This window comes from Pinus tabuliformis, chromosome Q (assembly GCF_031772625.1).
Source record: "Pinus tabuliformis cultivar Carrire ecotype Pingquan chromosome Q, CPIR1, whole genome shotgun sequence".
Taxonomy (NCBI): Eukaryota; Viridiplantae; Streptophyta; class Pinopsida; order Pinales; family Pinaceae; genus Pinus; species Pinus tabuliformis.
Genome location: NC_142296.1, coordinates 791,500,119 through 791,506,121, shown reverse-complemented (window position 1 = coordinate 791,506,121; position 6,003 = coordinate 791,500,119). Strand labels below are relative to the sequence as shown.

Sequence of the window (6,003 nt, the reverse complement as noted above, 5' to 3'; positions counted from 1 at the left end):
TATTCTGACTAGGAACAGATTGTTCCTCTTCTTCATTCTCATCACTCTTCTCCCCAGATACGCTCTTGTTATGAGCGGAGTGGTCCTCTTCTCCCTCCTCCTCATCACATAGTTCCTCGGATGCACTTTTGTCATGAGCAGAGTGCTCCTGCGGTCCTTCTTCCTCATCACACAATTCCTCGGATGCACTTTTATCATGAGCAGAGTGCTCCTGTGGTCCTTCTTCGGTGTGGGGGTTAAGTGGGCTGTGAGGTTGGACATATTCACCCATATTGGCCAGAATTTGGGCCAATTCATCTTCTTGTAGAGGGTTTTACAGTGGACTTTCACTGCATTGATCTGCTTCTTCTTCTTCTTCCTGACCAGATTGTTCAGTCTCCTTCTCCAGTTATCCTTCATCGTTTTCCTCCAATTACTTTTCTTCCTCCCCTCCTTGCAATTATGGGGGTTGCTTGTCTCCTAAATCATGTATTTCCACTAGTTGACTAATGTTCCCCTGCGAATTTCCCAGAATTCCTCTTATCCATGCCAATCTAATAGACTTTCTTCGTTTCAATGGTCTGCTCGATGTACTGGCAACATATTTTCATTTTGGCGCTCGCAAAGCTAGTCCCCCATTTATCATGAAAATCAGTTCTTCCCAACTGCTCTGCCTTTGAGCAAGATTGTAGCTGACTATCAGTCGTATTAACCCATGGTGTCTTACTACTGACTCTACATGGCGAGATTTCTTCATGCTTCGGGCAACATTGTGTAGTAAAAAATTTAAAAATGCAGGCAAATTCATAGTGTATTTTTGCTTTAACACAACTAAAAGTTTAAGATGCCATGGTCTTACCACGTCTTTCCTGTTGTCACAAGTGATTTAGCTCTGGATAATTCTCGTCAACTCTGCCCATGGCTCTCCCAAGGCTGCCAGCAGATCTCCTTTTCCTTTTATAGTCAGGTTCTGCCCTTTGTCCTGGAAGATTTTCATGGCATCTCGCAGTCTCACCTTTTTCAGAGTCCACACAGGTCTAGTGGCTGGAAGTCCCGAGACTTCTACAATTATGTCATTAGTAATTGTTATCTATCTCCCTCTCACCATGGAAGGATGTTTTTGCAAATATTGCAGAAACTCAATTGCCACTGTCTCATTGGATTGTTGTAGATGGTTAAGGTAAGTTATCCATCTTGCCCTTGCTAGGATTTCTCGTGCAGCATCGGAGACCATCAACACCTGTGGCTCACTGTGAATTGATCTTCCTCCCATATTATTTCATGCTTAGCACACACAGTAAAAAACACAGAGAAAATAATGGAACAACAGGCTATTCAAATTTCACTGTTAGGAAAGCACAGAGAAGGTGATGGAACAGCAAGTTGTTAAAATTTCTAACTTACTACTGATTTTTGTAGAGAAAAACATAGAAATAGCTACAGAACAGCAAGCCATGCATATTTGGAAACAAAATATCATTAAGCTTTGCTATTCCTGAGTCATTAATTCTTCCGAATGATGAGCTGACATGTATGACAGTGAATTATGGAGATCACTCGCGCACCCCTGCAATGTGATAGGATGTCCTCAACCGTCAAATAAAGGAGTAGTGTGCTGAAATGCCATAGTACAGAGTCATAAAGGAACAATGTATAAAGATATGCCATGTTTACAAAAAATGAGCGGATTACCGAAATCGAGGTGTATAATAGAATCGCTAATAAATAAGGAAATGTCGTGATATGATGCGAGAATTGGAGGATAGGACAGCTGACGTGAATAAAAGGTCCTATGCGGTCATTATCGACTTTTACCATCATAATTTATTTGTAAATGATTTTCATGTATCAAAGGTTTGGAAGGGTTATATACATAATCTCATTTGAAAGCATTTATAAAGATATAAGAAGAAGGGTTTTATGATAACTATTGGTGTATAAGAAATATGACTTCAATACCATCAACAGAGCTCTGTTGCAAATAGGTGTCCATAACCTTTACAGAGTTGTTTATTTCACCCTTGGTACCATAATCCTTTGTGTATGCCTAGGAAAGTGTTGTGCAATGTCAGAATGGAGGCCATTGTGCTGGCTTGGTAACCAGCTGAATCACAATGCCATTCACCAGGAATGAGTGAAAGGTGGGTAGGCCGGCTTGTGATGAGACCTCATGTTCCAAGGATTTTTTATTTTTTGATGTGCCTCTTGGATCATATCCATGGAGTGGTGGCCATAGTGGGAATGCCACTTCACTTTATCCCTTATGATCATGGTAGGATGGCTCTTGATGAGACCCCCTATCCTTCATTTGACAAATCATGTTAGTAATCATATAGATAAACATTTTTCTTTTTCTTCTTCTCTTTTATATAGCACTTTTCCTATTTATATACAGAGGGTGGTTCAACACTTCTTAAGAGTAGGGATGGTTGAAGAAGTATAAATATCTCGATAGAAAAAATATGCCCTTATTCTTATTCAATAATAATGATCAAAGAGAACTATGGGGATTTAGAAAGAACCTGTTAGCGTTTGAAATTTCACCTCAGGCTGAAAAGGAAAATCTCAAAGCTACATCAAACCATTCAGCCCCGTAGCTAGCCCTACGGGGCAGGAGAAGGCTCTCTCCGGTCAATCTCGGTAGATCTTCAATTGAATGAGATGACCAATACGATGACACTGATATTAGGCTAGTAAACTGATAAAAAAGGTTGATTTGGGGGTTTTAATTAACTAACGGGGTTTTTCTGAGCTGCATGGGCAAAATCACAGCTTCAAACAGAGAAATATAATGAACAACACAGGTTGACGACTGAGGCAAGGTAGGCAAGGAATTTAGCATCAAATCTAGATTTTAAATGGGATGGCAAGACTGGTGAGGAGCTGACAAGGGCATAGAACTGAATCCTTGTCAGACATAAGAAAACATTGAATTGAACAAACTTATAGGCAGAGCATATAATACTATGAATTCTACCTAAACACTTCATTTGCTCAATTAGAAATGATCATGAAATGAATGAAACATAACAGTTTACATATGAGACAAAGGGAAAACTTATGCTAAATTAACATACCACATGAATCTCAGAAGTTAGAGCTGTGAAATTTTCATTAAAAATCCCTGCAGAAAACTGTACATTAAAAGCTCTGTTCCAGTACTCAGCACTCAGAAACTCTCCCCTGACTAACTCTAACTTTACAAAAGTTATTTTATACATTAAACGGCTCAGAAGAAAACCGATCCATGAAAAAATGGAACTGTTTTAACTGGCACTATGAAAAATAGCAAAAGCCACTCATCGATTCCTAAAGCTCAGCAGATACATATCTAGCTATTCAAAATTGCCGCTATTCATATGCATAATCACCTCTGACTGCCTAACCACTTCAGTGTGAAGACCCAAAATGAACTAACTAATTCGATTTCTGTGCTGGGATAGTTATCTGTATTTAAATTTGGCCTTTGACTTTTATTCTTTCCCAAAAGTCACGGCAAGTGTCTCTGCTGAAAGCCATTTCCATGCTGCCACATATGTTCCTTATATGAATCGAATGCCTCACATGTTGCAATGCCTGCCACGTTACATTTTCCCTTTTGCTGTTAGACCAAAATAGCACTTGGAATGTGGAGATCGACTTTTAACCAGCGCATTGTAGATCAAGCCACGTTACCTTTGAAACAAAACCATTTTTAAATGAAAACTCCTTCAATCGAAAACCTCGCTTTGAAGATCAATTGCACTTCGTTTGAATACAGTGCCATCCCTCAAGTAGCTATCTATTTTAATGGAGCCTGCAAGTTGATTTTTCATTAATTGTTGTCTCCCTATAATCTAATGACGAGGCCATACTATTATCTGTAACACCCTGTTTTGCTTTTTTCAGCTGATTGCTTTCATTTTCACCTGCAATAGTTCTGAGCACCTGAGATAATACATGAGAAAATGAGGAACACATTTCATGTTTTTGATCAAATCGTGCATTGTCAACAAGTTCAGATTTATTTGACTTATCTAAATGACACTGATTTTCATTCTTTGGGTTAAAAATTAGGTGTTCCTTTTTCAGTCTTAATGATGAAATGGAGTGATCCGCTTCCTTGGAATTATCTAAGCAACCCTTTTCTTTTGTAATTTATCTTAACAGTTCTTCATTCAAAACTTGACAATTGTTTCTGCCAAGATCCTTATCCTCTGCATCCTCTCCTCTTGAATTCCAAGCTGTTATAGAGATGTGCATCCTTCATGGCATTGACGTTTGTTGATGTGCATTGAAAAGGGCATTAAGTTTCTTCTGCTGCTGGAATGTTTTAACCTTCAAGCCTAACCAGTCATCATCACTGGACTCTGAATTTACGTATTCCCATTTTAGCACATAAAAGGGTCGGGAGTAACGGAATTTAAAACGTTCAATGGAATGTGGAGTGTATCTCTTATAAAAAATCCAGTTGTTTTTTCTTGTGCATTCGACCCTTTCCTTTATTTGTTTGAGCATTAAGTATGTAGGTATGGACGGGTCGCGCAAGCCCAACAGGTCGCGCCCGTGTTGTTTTTCAACTGTTGGGACCCCCTGGACAGGTCACGCCCACCCAACAAGTCGCGCACAGCTGTGGACGGGTCGCGCACCGATCCTCTATGCGATTTATCTATTAGCTTGTCTTGGATATCTTATCCTTGATTTTGCGCGTTCCGAATGCAGGCCACCACGATCGGACGAGGGCAATCCTTGTTACTAGTTTCATCTTCGTTATTAGGGTCAATATGAAGTCCAGAAAGCCCATCAACGATGATTTCAGCGGGGCCTCCTTTTGATGTGGCAAATGTCGGAAAGCCGCATGTCATGACCTCGGTCACAGTGAGCCCAAACGCTTCATAAAGAGCCGGCTGTACAAAAACCCCCTTTGTGTTGGCAATGTAGCGATATAATTCTCCATTCCTTACTCTGTTTCAACATATACCTATTACAGGAACCTTTCAAATGATGTTTGCCAATTTTGGCAATTGCACTTGTCTTTACAGACATTGATTGTTGCTTTCTTCCCAATTTATGCAAATGCAAATGTTTTAAGTTTTGATGACTGTTTTTCTTTGCAGTCTGGACTTGTGAAGGGAGATTTGAGGATGGTTCCTCACTCTGACCAGTTGGAGTTGACGGCACAGAAATATCATCATCTGCATGCTCATCCTCATCTAAACAATCTTCAGTATATGTTGCTCTTGCAAATTCTCTTTCACTAATAACTCCTTTCTTTAACTTCTTAAGCAAGTGATAATCCCGTTCCATTTTCTCCTCGTCTTCAATGGCTTGGATAGCACGTTGCTGTCTGCTGCATTTCTTCCCTGCACCATCATTTCTCACAACTTTATGTCGTTCTACTTTCTCTGCACAATGAGTTCTTGTTTGTTCTTTCTTAGCTGAGTTCCTTTGACGTTGTTTCTCACGAGCTTTATCTTCATATTTGATCGCTCCCAGATCAACGCCTTCAACAGGCACAAAACCATCAGTTAACAAAGTGCGCCGCTTAAGCTCAGGCATAGATGGAAGCTGCAGTAGACCATATCCCATTGCTAGCTTCCCTGCCTCCAATTCTTTCCATCTGAAGATATAGGAACAATGGTGCTCTTTGTACGCACGAATAAATGACACAAAAGCCTTCAATCCCTTCTCCATTACATCTCGATCCTCCTTTGCAGCTGCACGTATTTGTGGAATAATGTTAGAAGTAGTCACTGAAGATTTTTTTCTCTTGAAGAGGGATCTTCCGGATATGAAAAAACTCCACATAAACATCTTCCTTAGGTACGAGGAACGCAAGTGCATTCCCAGATCTTCCCATTCGTGCTGTTCGGCCAACCTATGTACAAATACATTAGGGTCTTGTGGAGGATCATACTGCACAATCCAGTCAACATCAGGAATATCAAGACCCCGTGCCGCCACATGAGTGCACAGAAGAAATCTAGCAGAAAGCTTTGTGAAAGACTGTAATGCTTTCTCCCTCATAGACTGCTTCATCCACAT

The 6,003-nt window shown here is 40.2% G+C and overlaps 1 pseudogene; it reads right to left on the bottom strand.

Annotated features, from left to right (window-relative positions):
* Window positions 1-4,649: 4,649 nt before the first annotated feature.
* Window positions 4,650-6,003, bottom strand: LOC149221865 (DEAD-box ATP-dependent RNA helicase 18 pseudogene; annotated as a pseudogene).